Source organism: Gopherus evgoodei, chromosome 3 (genome assembly GCF_007399415.2).
Source record: "Gopherus evgoodei ecotype Sinaloan lineage chromosome 3, rGopEvg1_v1.p, whole genome shotgun sequence".
NCBI lineage: Eukaryota > Metazoa > Chordata > Testudines > Testudinidae > Gopherus > Gopherus evgoodei.
In genome coordinates this window covers 196,676,566-196,688,949 of record NC_044324.1, presented here as the reverse complement: position 1 = coordinate 196,688,949, position 12,384 = coordinate 196,676,566, and the positions used below count along the sequence as shown (strand labels likewise).

Below are 12,384 nucleotides of genomic sequence, written 5' to 3'. Positions count from 1 at the left end.
CCTCCTTGCTTAGATGAAGTCCATCCTGAGCGAACAGTCGTCTATCCGTAAACGCTTCCCAGTGACCGTACATCCCAAAGCCCTCCTTATAACACCACTCCCTAAGCCATCTGTTGATCGCCATAATCTTGTCACTCCTTCATCGCCCCGCTCTAGGAACCGGCAGAATCCCACTGAAGATCACCTGAGCCTCGATGTCTTTGAGCCTCTTCCCCAGTCTGGCATAGTCCTCCTTGATACAGTCCAGCGAGTAACTAGCCGTATCATCCGTTCCCACATGAAGCACAATCAACGGATTCTTTCCCGCTCCCGCTAAGATCGTATTCAGCCTCAGGTCCACATCCTGTATCTTAGCCCCGGCAGACAGCACACCCTTCTGTTCTCCCGATCAGGCCTAGTTACAGGCCTATCTACTCTTCTCAGTAAAGAGTCTCCAATCACGTAGACTTGCCTTTTCCTGGTGACAGTGCGATTCTGCGGTCTATCCCCCACAGCAGGCGGTCGCAATTCCTTTCGATTTGTATTCGCCCTTACAGTCCTCCTAGGGCTCATACTTGGTGTCGCCTCCATCGACTCCTCCCCTCCTTCTGCAGGACTAGCTGCTCGCCTCTTCTTCCTCGCCCTTTGTCCTTCAGCAGCCTGCTGTGCTCCATCTTCATTTCCCAACTCAGCAAACCTGTTCCTGAGTTCTATTTCTCCATCGCTGGCCCGTCTTTTCCTCTGCCTGGTTCTCCTAGTCACATGCTTCCACCGTCCACTTTCCTCACCCAGCAGCCCCTCCTCAGAGTCCTTTGGTCCTGCTTCTATCCGCTTGTCTGAGCTTGTCCCCTGTGCCTCATCATGTCTGTGTTCCATCAACTGCTCGAATCCCCTTCTAAACTCAGCCAGAGTTTCCACTTGCATCTCCAGTCCCCTTACCTTTTCCTCCAGCAGCTCTATCAGGTGGCACTTCATGCAGATGAAACTCCTTTCAGGTGCTCCCTCTAGGACCATGTACATGCCGCAGCTACTGCATCCGGTCATCCTCAGTGTGTCTGCACCTGCTACCTCTGCCTCCATCGTAGCGCTCCAGCTCTGTGCCTGGCAATCCACGCCTCACACCACACCGCAGGCCACCAACAAGCGCTGGGCTGCTGGCAGACCTCTGCCTCTTCCCTGGTCTGCCTTCCTGGTTCCTCTGCCTTGGTCTCCCCTGTAACCTCCTCCTGGAAACTCCCACTGAAACGCCCCTGTTAGCCGCTCTGTTCGCCGCCTCCTGTGCTGCTGCAGCTGACTGTGCCTGGCTCCTTATATAGGACCCCTAATCAGGTAAGCCCCGCCCCCAACTCAGGGCTCAGCCTCGCTCCCAGCACACAGCCCCTAGCAGCCTGCACACACACACTCACTCACACACAAACACCACAAACTACAAAAACCACCAAAACCTGCTCCTCCAACAGCACTCCCACTGAAACTCCCCTGTTAGCCGCTCTGTTTGCCGCCTCCTGTGCCGCTGCAGCTGTCTGATCACTGAAGATAGTATGTTTCCAATCATTTCTGGAATTTTTCTAGTTCTTAGAAAACCTATTGTTGTAAAATACTCTTAATGGTCTAAATGAAGACAGTGAAGCTTGTTTTTCCACAGCATGAAAAACCTGCCAAATGATTCAAAGTGTAATTTTCATTTATGTCTATACCTGTGTCTATACACTCACTATACATGTCTATCCGTGTGTCCTAATTAATTTGCTATGGGGGAAGCACTGATTTTTTTGTTTTTTGTGGGGAACCAGGGGTAGGAATATGGAGATGGATGTGAAACATGTCAACCCAATTATCATCTTTAAATTGGTAACCAAAACTATTCAAATACAATATTTGTCTTGAAGAATCCTGTGGCACCTTATAGACTAACAGACGTTTTGGAGCATGAGCTTTTGTGGGTGAATACCCACTTCTTCAGATGCATGTGGTGGAAATACACAGGGGCAGGTATATGGTGCACACCGCACCATAATAACTCTAGCTCAGGAACCAATCCATGCAACAAACCTCGATGCCAACTCTGCCCACATATCTACACCAGCGACACCATCACAGGACCTAACCAGATCAGCCACACCATCACTGGTTCATTCACCTGCACATCCACCAATGTAATATACGCCATCATATGCCAGCAATGCCCCTCTGCTATGTACATCGGCCAAACTGGACAGTCTCTACGGAAAAGGATAAATGGACACAAATCAGACATTAGGAATGGCAATATACAAAAACCTGTAGGAGAGCACTTCAACCTCCCTGGCCACACTATAGCAGACCTTAAGGTGGACATCCTGCAGCAAAAAAAACTTCAGGACCAGACTTCAAAGAGAAACTGCTGAGCTTCAGTTCATCTGCAAATTTGACACCATCAGCTCAGGATTGAACAAAGACTGTGAATGGCTTGCCAACTACAGAACCAGTTTCTCCTCTCTCAGTTTTCACACCTCAACTGCTAGAACAGGGCCTCATCCTCCCTGATTGAACTGACCTCGTTATCTCTAGCTTGCTTCCTAGCATATATATACCTGCCCCTGGATATTTCCACCACATGCATCTGAAGAAGTGGGTATTCACCCACGAAAGCTCATGCTCCAAAACGTCTGTTAGTCTATAAGGTGCCACAGGATTCTTTGCTGCTTTTACAGATCCAGACTAACACGGCTACCCCTCTAATATTTGCCTTAAAATTTAGCATCTATTAAAATTAGGTTATCTTTTTTTCTATCTTTCTTTATTCAGATTTTTGTCCCCCTTCCCCCCATCCTTGGATTTATTTTAAGCCTTACTTCTATCCTTGGATTTTTATTCCCCTTTACTATTAGTAGTCATTATTTGTATTAGTCTTTTTTCCATTGCTGTCCTTTGCTTTCCATTCCCCAGAATTAGTCTTGATAAGTGAAACTGATGTGAGTCTACTAAATTTCACGTTCCCATATAGGACTTCTAGGTCCAGCAATGTCAGTTTCCCTCTGGGGCTGCTGTTCTTAGCAGTTCTGCTGCCGAAGCATTCTACAGCAAGTATCAGCACCAGCCCAATCCTTCCCTGCTGTATTGTCCCATGGCAAAATACCCAGATCTAACCCCACTGAATTTAATCCTGCACACATAGTTTTTCAACTGCATGCAGTATAATCCCAAACATGTTGAGTTTAACTCTAAAGTGGCTTCAATTCAGTGGTGCAAATTATGATTCATATACATAGTGTGACACTGTACACCCCCAGGGAGCACCCTGTGACCCCCATATTCATCATTCTTATATAACTGACATGTAAGGTATCATGGGAAAGGTTATGATCTGCTGAAAACCACTGTTCCATCTAAATATGTATATAATTAATGTACATGAGGTTATGAGAATTGTGTTGAATAGTTGTAACTAAAATATGCTATGGGTTTGGGAAACCCCCAGATACTAGCTCCCCCAAAGACAATAACAAGGGAGGTAACCAATGCCCGGGTGGGTGTCGAACAACCATCAACAGTCATTGTCCAGCAATGGAGTTACAATTCAATGACTCACTTACACAAGGCCACACCAGGGGGATTGCTCAACCTTGCCTAGTGACATGGCAATGCCCACCATACATGGCTGGATTTGTGTTCTCCAAGCACATGGACTAAGGGTAAAAACAGAACAAAGTGGTCCTATGCATTTGCCTTTTCTTCTACCCCCACCTGCAAGCATTAAGGACACTCAGAAGACTGTTCATTTCAACAGAGGAGACTGGCCCAGGTTTAAGAGACAAACGTATATTAAGGACTGTAAGATCCAGTGAAGTGAGAACATTGCTTGACCTAAATACTGTCTAGTGTGATAAAGGTTACACTTTAGACTGTGTGATTATATTTTATTTTAGTAACCATTCTGACTTTTTGCCTATCTTTTATAATCTATCTTTTGTAATCTATAAACTTGTTTTACTGTTTATCTTTACTAGTCAGTTTGCCTGAAGTGCTTCAGAAATCTGCTCATGTTACAAAGGCTGGTGTATGTTCACTTTCCATTGATGAAGTGATGAACTAATTAATAAACTCACATTGCTCAAGAAAGTGTCTTGAACAGTGCAAGATGGTATATTCCTGAGGTGCAAGGCTGGGAGCTGAGGGGATTTGGCTGATGCCTTTCTCTGTGTCGTTTCATGAATGGCTCTGGGAACATTCATGCAATCTAGCTGTGTGTGAGGCTCCACATACAGTTGTGCTGAGTGATGGCAGAACCCAGAGGGGTTTTCTGCTTATCACTAGCAAAGCATTGTGAGAGACAGCCAAGTCTGGAGAGTTAAGGGGGCACAGTGGTCCCACAGTCCCAGGCTGCACCCCAGGAATACCATCACACATTGAATTGGAAGTTTTTCTGATTGCAGGATTGGGACCATAGGTTATTATACAATGAATTAGTAAAGCTAATAAAGCATGTTAGGGCACACCTGCATTAACAGGGCCGCCCAGAGGGGGGTGCAAGTGGGGCAATGTGCCCCAGGCCCCGCAGGGGCCCCCAAGAGAATGCTCCGGCCCTGCCTTCCCCCATCCCCCGGTGCCTCAGCTTGCCGCATACAGGAGTGGCCCTGGACAAAGCTAAAGCGGCGTGGCTTTAGCGGGGCCTGAGCTCCACCCCACTAGAAACCATGAGGTAATGGGGCGGCGCTGCAAGCTCCAGGGCCCCGCTGGAGTCACACCGCTGCAGCGCTGTCCAGGGCCGCTTCTGGACGCAGTGCGCTGAGGCTCTGGGAGAGGGGGGAGGTGGGGGTAAGCAGCATGGAAGGGGGCCGGGGCCGGCGGTTGGATAAGGGGCAGGGAGTCCCAGGGGCAGTCAGGGCACAGGGAGGGGGCAGAGGTTCTGGGGGGTCGGTCAGGGGATGGGGAACGGGGGTTGGTTCGTGGGCATTCTGGGGGTCTGTCAGGCCTCGGAGGGGACAGGGGTTGGGGCAGTCAGAGGACAGGGATCGGGGGATTGGTAGGGGGTAGGGTCCCAGGGTGATGGTTGGAGAGGGGGTGTTGGGGGGGCAGTAAGGGGACAAAGAGCAGGATGGGTCAGGGATTCTGAGGAGGACAGTCGGGGGGCAGGAAGTGGGTGGGGGTCAGATAGGGGGCAAGGCCAAGCTGTTTGGGAAGGCACAGAAATAGTATTTTTCAATTCACCTAATACGTGTACTGTAGTTAATCTCTTTATCATGAAAGTTGAATTTACACATGTAGAATTATGTACAAAAAATAACTGCATTCAAAAATAAAGCAATGTTAAACTTTAGAGCCTACAAGTCCACTCAATCCTACTTCTTCAGCCAATCACTCAGACAAACACGTTTGTTTACATTTACAGGAGATAAATGTTGCCCGCTTCTAGTTTACAATGTCACCTGAAAGTGAGAACAGGCATTCACGTGGTATTGCTGTAGCCAGTGCCGCAAGATATTTATGTGCCAGATGTGGTAAAGATTCATATGTCCCTTCATGCTTTGACTACCGTTCCAGAATATGTGTGTCCATGCTGATGACGGGTTCTGCTCGATAACAATCCAAAGCAGTGCAGATTGACAGATGTTCATTTTCATCATCTGAGTCAGATGCCACTAGCAGACAGTTGATTTTCTATTTTGTGGTTTAGGTTCTGTAGTTTCTGCATTGGAGTGTTGCTCTTTTAAGACTTCTGAAAGCATGCTCCACATCTCATCCTTCTCAGATTTTGGAAGGCACATCAGATTCTTAAAACTTGGGTCAAGTGCTGTAGCTATCTTTAGAAATCTCACATTGGTACCTTCGTGTTTTGTCAAATCTGCTGTGAAAGTGTTCTTAAAACAAACAACACATGCCGGGTCATCATCCGAGACTGCTATAACGTGAAATATATGGCAGAATGAGGATAAAGCAGAGCAGGAGACATACAATTCTCCCCCTGAGGACATTAGTCACAAATTTAATTAATGCATTTTTTTTAACGAGCATCATCAGCATAGAAGTATGCCCTCTGGATTGGTGGCCAAATCATGAAGGGGCATACAGATGTTTAGCATATCTGGCATGCATATACATTGGAATGCTGGCAACAAAAATGCCACACAAATGCCTGTTCTCACTTTCTGGTGCTGTAAACAAGACAAGAACAGCATTATCTCCTGTAAATGGAAAAAAACTTGTTTGTCTTAGCGACTGAATTAACAAGAAGTAGGACTGAGTGGATTTGTAGGCTCTAAAGTTTTACATTGTTTTGGTTTTGAGTACAGTTATGTAGCAAAAAAATCTACATTTGTAAGTTGTACTTTCACGATAGAGATTGCACTACAGTACTTGTATGAGCTGAATTGAAAAATACTATCTTTTTATCATTTTTACAGTGCAAATATTTGTAATAAAAATGATAATATAAAATGAGCATGTACACTTTGTATTCTGTGTTAGTAACGGAAATCAATATATTTTAAAATGTAGAAAAATATCCAAAAATATTTAATAAATTTCAATTGGTATTCTATTGTTTAACAATGTGATTAAAACTGTGAATAATCACAATTAATATTTTTGAGTTAATTGACAGCCCTAATTATTATTATTAACTATATTATAGGAAAACTACCACATATATGCAACTGACATCATTGGCTAGCAGGTTGCTCAGGGAAAGCAGTGCTGAAACCTAAATCTAAGCTTTGTGAAAGCACTGACCACCTCAATGAGAAAGTAGTTTTCCATAATTATTAACTTGTATTATCTACTTTGTCTCAAATCTAGAGACCTGCGTGTAGTAAAATGAGCTCACCCACGATACTGTTGCTACCAACACTTTGAACCAATTACCTATTAAAGTGCTTGTACATTTTCTCCTCCTGTTCTGAAAATCAAATTGCCAGACTTGGGTAAAAGGCTCCCCCTAGTGTGTTAATGCTAAAAGCAGCTTGTACAATTTATAGGACAAAATGCATGTTTAAATTAGAGTTTTTTCATTTCTATGCCTTGCTGTAGATTTTGACTAAGGTTTTAGATAATAAATTAATTTTATTGAGGCAAAAATTCCAGTGGGACTTAATGGAGTACACAGTGTGACGTTGCAGTCCATATGCTTTATGAAAATATATTTGGAATGTGAATATAATGTAACTGGAATATGCTTTATGCAAAAGATCTCTTATACGGTATCATTACAAAGCTTATAATTTACTGAGTGTGTTCATCCTATTTGTATGTATGTATCATTCTTGTACACCTGTACCCAGCTATAATGCGGTCCTTGGGAGCCAAAAAATCTCACCGTGTTATAGGTGAGACTGTGCTATATCGGGGTAGGGAGAGGAAGGCTCCCCTGCCCCAGCTCACCTCCGCCTCCTCTCTGAGTGCGCCACTGGCGCTCCGCTTCTCCCTCCATCCCAGGCTTGCCCTGCCAATCAGCTGTTTGGCCTGGCAAGCCTGGAGGGTGGGGGGAGAAGGGGAGCCGCAGCAGTGCACTCAGGGGAGGCAGCGGAGATGAGCTGGAGTGGGGAGTGGTTCCTCTGCACTCGCCCATTACTTGCTACTGCCCTCCCCACCCTCCCCAACTCAACTCCAACTAAGCCTGGGAGGGAGGAGAAGCAGAGCTGTGGCACACTTGTGGGAGGAGGCGAAGCACAGGTGAGCTGGGACGGGGCGGGGCGGGGAGGGCCGCAACAAGTAATGGGCGGGTGCAGAGGAACCGTTTGTGATAACACGAATTTGAATATAATGCAGTAAAGCAGCCCCGTCCCCCGGAGCACTGCTTTACTGTGTTATATCTGAATTCGTGTTATATCGGACCGCATTATATTGGAGTAGAGGTGTATCTAAAACTAGAAATATGAAGTTAACTCTGAGGTCCTATTGTAATTATGCAAAGTGTGTGCAATTAATGGGGGTTTAGAATCTTGCTGGCACCCATTTGTTAGCCAAATTCTTTGTTAGTCTTTGTTAGTCAAAGACTGTTGTAAGGGGGGCCGGATCATCTGAGAAAGACGGATTTTGTTGTTTCCAATTATATAAGTCACTTGTAGTAAATGGGACATATACCATGGTCATTTTACCATCTTCTCCTAAAGTTTCACGTAGGGGCATTAGATATGTCGGGCCACCTTGGTCCTTACTTCTTTATTCATAAGTATGTATGGGCCCTTTCTGTGTGGAGTCAGGGGAAACCCTGGTAGAGTCCTGTTCTACTCTTTTATCCTCTTTGTCCCCTGCAGACACAAAAGGGGTGCTAGTGCCCTCCCCTTCCTGCAGGTGAGAAAGGTTTGGGTACAAGGGAAGAGGAGGAACCATATATTCCGGAGGTTGTGGGATTACAGGGGGAGGGCATGGCCTTTTAACGGGGGTATTGGATTTCTTAACCGGGGCTCGGGCCAACAAAATCTTAAGGGTCTTCTGCCTACATTTTTGTAACCAGGGAGGGGGATTGGCTACCAGACCTGCCAAATGTCTATGTACGGATACTGGTCCCAATGCCCATCTCGGGTCACAATACCATGCACAGCCTGTACAATGTCTAATTTTAATATACCACCATCTGGCCAGTCTACCTTAAATGTCGGCCATTCTATCGTGCAAAATTTTATCAGATCTTCTTTACATAATACCGTCCCATAATCTGCCTGGCGCCTAAACGCTGTCCAGTTATCTAACATGCATCCTAGGGGTGTTCCAGAATAAGAACTTTGAGTGGATCCCATAGATCCCATACTTAAGATTCAAACGCTATGTACATACAGATTTACAACAGATATTCACTGAGGTTCGGCTGACCCCCCTTGCAATCAAGATATCCTGGTCATCGGGTTTCCCCTTGCAGGAGTCTTGGGGCGGCTGGAGTCAGCTTAGTCCCAGATATAACTAGTAGCACTCACTCACCTTCCACACAGAAACACCAAATGCTTATACACGAGTTGAACTTCCAATACACAATAAGGAGAAGGAGGAAAAGCGCGAGTAGGAGCAAAAGAGCTAAGAGTTGTGTTAAACAACCCATAAACTAATACTACACACAAATTATTCACAAAACTATAACAATGCTACTAGTAGTATACCTTCTTGTCGCAATTTCCGTCGTCCAACCCAAACTTCGGGGGCGTTAATCCTCAACCCTTGGAGGGAAATACACTTACCACCTGGAGTGGCCGCGTCCAGCTTGGGGACGTTGAGGAACCAAAAACTCAGTGCTCTTGTGTCCTTTTGGGACTTACTCTAGAGAGGACACCGCCGCCCCGGTTGGCCGTGGTGGTCCGAGAACAGGAGCCGCACAATCAGCTCGGGGTGGCCACTTTTCTTGGTACCAACCTACTAGCCACCGATAGCGTCAGCGCCCTCTACAGGGAGAGTCCTGCCGCGGTCGCCAATTTGTTAGCCAAATTAGGCTCGTTCTCCCCGGAGCTAGCCAATTACTCCAAAGAGGGACACAGAAAGCTTTGACTGTTTTATTGAACGATCAGCTGAGCGGGTGTCCCCCTCGACTAATGCCAGAGGAAGGGCACACCGAGACAAGCTTTACATTGTATATTTATAGCATTTTACACGTCATATCAGACCACACTGGTCAGAACATGTTTTTCCAAAGTCATCCTGAGTCAGGGGTCATGAGTACATAGGTTTATTTACCTGCTGATGTCTACATTCCACGTTGCTTTCCTTGACCACAGTACTAACAGTGTTTACCGACCAGTGCTTGTGACAGCAGGTCATAGTTACAGCAGGTCATAGGCTAGTATTGCATACAACAAATTTTCAGTTCATCCATTTACCTATCTTCAATTCATCGATTTACCCATCACATTGACTAGGACAATTGGTTGTAGATGGTTTATTTACCTGCAAGCCTTCTTGTGGACATGGAGGACAGCCTGTGAGTAATGAAGAATAGGGTCTTACAGTGATATGTGATCATGTCACCCAATACTGGAATCCATCTTAAACCTGGTTCTTTTCCATTAGAAGGAAGGGTGGGAACCCAAAGAAAGACAAAGGATTCCCGCCTTGTGCCAAAGCTATAAAAGGGGGTGGAACAGAACAAAGGGGGCAGCAGTCATGAGAAATCCCCTAGTTACCAGCTGAGCTGGAACTAACAAGAACTGTACCAGGGAAAAGATTGGGCCCAGACTAAGAAGGAGTCAGCAAGACAGGGTTCTGGGGTCCCAAGCTGCCAGGGAAAATGGGCTCTGAGGTAGTTTCAGCACAGCGAATCCCAAGGGGGTCTCTGTGACTGAACTTGCCACACACAGCTCTTTGTAATTACATATTTGGTGTTAAAAATACACATCTAATTTGTTCATATCAAATATTTTCCAAATGACAGTGTGATATGTTCCCTATAAATATATATTTCACATGCTGACAATATCCATGGGTTACATTCCCTTATTTCTGCACTCATATCATAACTGAATTTATGTTGTGGCAATGATGGTCTCATATGCACCCTCCCCACTGATTCTTCTCACCTGAGACTTATTTTCACAAATAAACCCTAAGGGTCGTTTAAACAAATGCTTGATTTTTCAAAGACCCTTCCTGTCAAAAAGGTTTTCTTCTTTCTCCCCATGTACAGATGAGGTAAGACAAGGCTGGCTCTCTGCAGGCCAGGAGCAGCTTTTAATGTCCCCCTCCCCAGCTAGGACCACCTGGGCACAGCTAGGAGCCCTTGGCTCCAACTGTGGCCATATGCCAGGTAAGAGAATGAGCCCGGCCTACCCACCCTGATTTTGGACGTTTCAAAGTAGTGTCTACTTAGCAGGCCCCACGCCTCCAATTTCACTGTGTGACAAACCTGCGGCTCTTCTCAAGTTAGTGCCCTGAAACAATTGCCCCCCTCCTCTCATCAACCCGGTATATTTGGCCCTCTCCTTGCGGTGGCTGAGACAATGTTGCTGCCCAGGTCACGGGGACTGTGCACACGCAACTGAGGCGCTGCTCACAGGCCCGTTCATTACGGGTTTGGGGTGGCGGAGCTCAACTACACCTGGTGTCCGCCCCTCAACGGTTTTAAAGCGGGGCGTCTAGATACCGGTGAGAATCCCCGTCCCCCCCTCAAGTCACCCACTGTATGCTCGCGGGCTCGCTTCAGCTCCACGTTGGGAGGAAGGGCGCGGCGGTACAGCCGTGGGACCTCGTAAGTCCGTAGTTTATCGCCCTTGGCCGGGCTCCGTACTTCTGTTGCGCATTACGCAGGGCCACTCCTGGAGCGCTTGTGAGGCTGTTACCATGGTAACAACGGCGCGCTCGCGCCTTCCCGCGTCACGTGACCCGCACTCCCGCTTTTGTCTGTTACGCCCAAGGTCCCTCACTCTGCCATCTTGGATTTTGCGTCAAGATGATAGCGCCGAAGAGTGAAGTCGACCCACTCCGTAGCCTAGTAGGAGATTGCGCGGTGACGTTAGCGCGTTCTCACGTCCGAAAGCGGAAGTGTGTCAGTAGGGACGGGGCGTGGTTGCATTGACCCGCGGCGGCCCCGGGCAGTGGGTTCTCCGGCGGGGACAGCGGTCCCTACCGAGGAGCGGTGGGGCGATGGCGGCGGCTGGCGCGGAGCTGCAGGGGAAGTACCAGAAACTGGCTCAGGAGTATTCGAAGGTACCGGGCGTGAGACGCCATGATGCCGATACTCTTCCTTTATCGCGGTACTTTCCAGTTACCAGTACCGATCCCGATGCTGGGACTGTAGTGCGAGAAACTGCTACTTGTAGGAATTCGCTGTCTGTAGCAGTTATTCATATATAAGGGATTGTAAAAAAAACCAAACCAAAAAACCTCAACCCTGCTATCTGATGTAATTTGCTACCAGTAACCGCGAATTGTTACCATGAGCAGTTACTGATAGCTAAGGTGGTGGTTTGCTGACTTGTCCTAATTTGCTAAAACTTGACATTAGAGTGGGATGGAAGCATAAAGTCTTTAGCTTCCAAATGACCCTGCCTGGTGTACATATCAATTACCTGTTAATAGAGGATTGTAAAAAATAGTGAGGTCTTTTAAACATCATTTATTTTGCAGCTTCATTTACTGTGCTGATAATGACAGGTTTCAGAGTAACAGCTGTGTTAGTCTGTATCCGCAAAAAGAACAGGAGTGCTTGTGGCACCTTAGAGACTAACATTTATTTCAGCATGAGCTTTCGTGAGCTACAGGTCACTTCTTCAGATGCATACAGTGGAACACACAGACAGGAGATATTTATACATACAGAGAACATGAAAAGGTGGAACCAGGCGTACCAACAGGAAGAGTCTAATCAATTGAGATGAGCTATCATCAGCAGGAGAAAAAAAAACTTTTGAAGTGATAATTAAGATGACCCACAGAAGGTGTGAGAAGAACTTAACACGGGGAAATAGATTCAATTAGTGTAATAACCCAACCATTCCCAGTCTCTGT

General features: G+C 46.4%; 1 protein-coding gene and 1 long non-coding RNA gene across 4 annotated transcripts in view; one reads left to right on the top strand and one right to left on the bottom strand.

Moving 5' to 3' along the window:
• The window catches only part of LOC115649138, a 32,246-nt gene extending 20,968 nt beyond the window's left edge, over nt 1-11,278 (bottom strand). The window contains exon 1 of the long non-coding RNA XR_003999770.1: nt 11,057-11,278. This is a non-coding gene — a long non-coding RNA (uncharacterized LOC115649138). The remainder of the gene's footprint in view (nt 1-11,056) is intronic.
• Nucleotides 11,279-11,352: 74 nt separating this feature from the next.
• Nucleotides 11,353-12,384, top strand: part of PPP1R21 (protein phosphatase 1 regulatory subunit 21) — an 87,817-nt gene continuing 86,785 nt past the window's right edge. For 2 of the 3 annotated variants that reach the window (XM_030557749.1, XM_030557746.1), the window contains exon 1: nt 11,353-11,583. The gene's annotated coding sequence lies outside the window, so the exon portion shown is untranslated. Of the gene's footprint in view, nt 11,631-12,384 lie in introns of all 3 variants that reach the window. The other variant, XM_030557747.1, reaches the window with a different exon arrangement.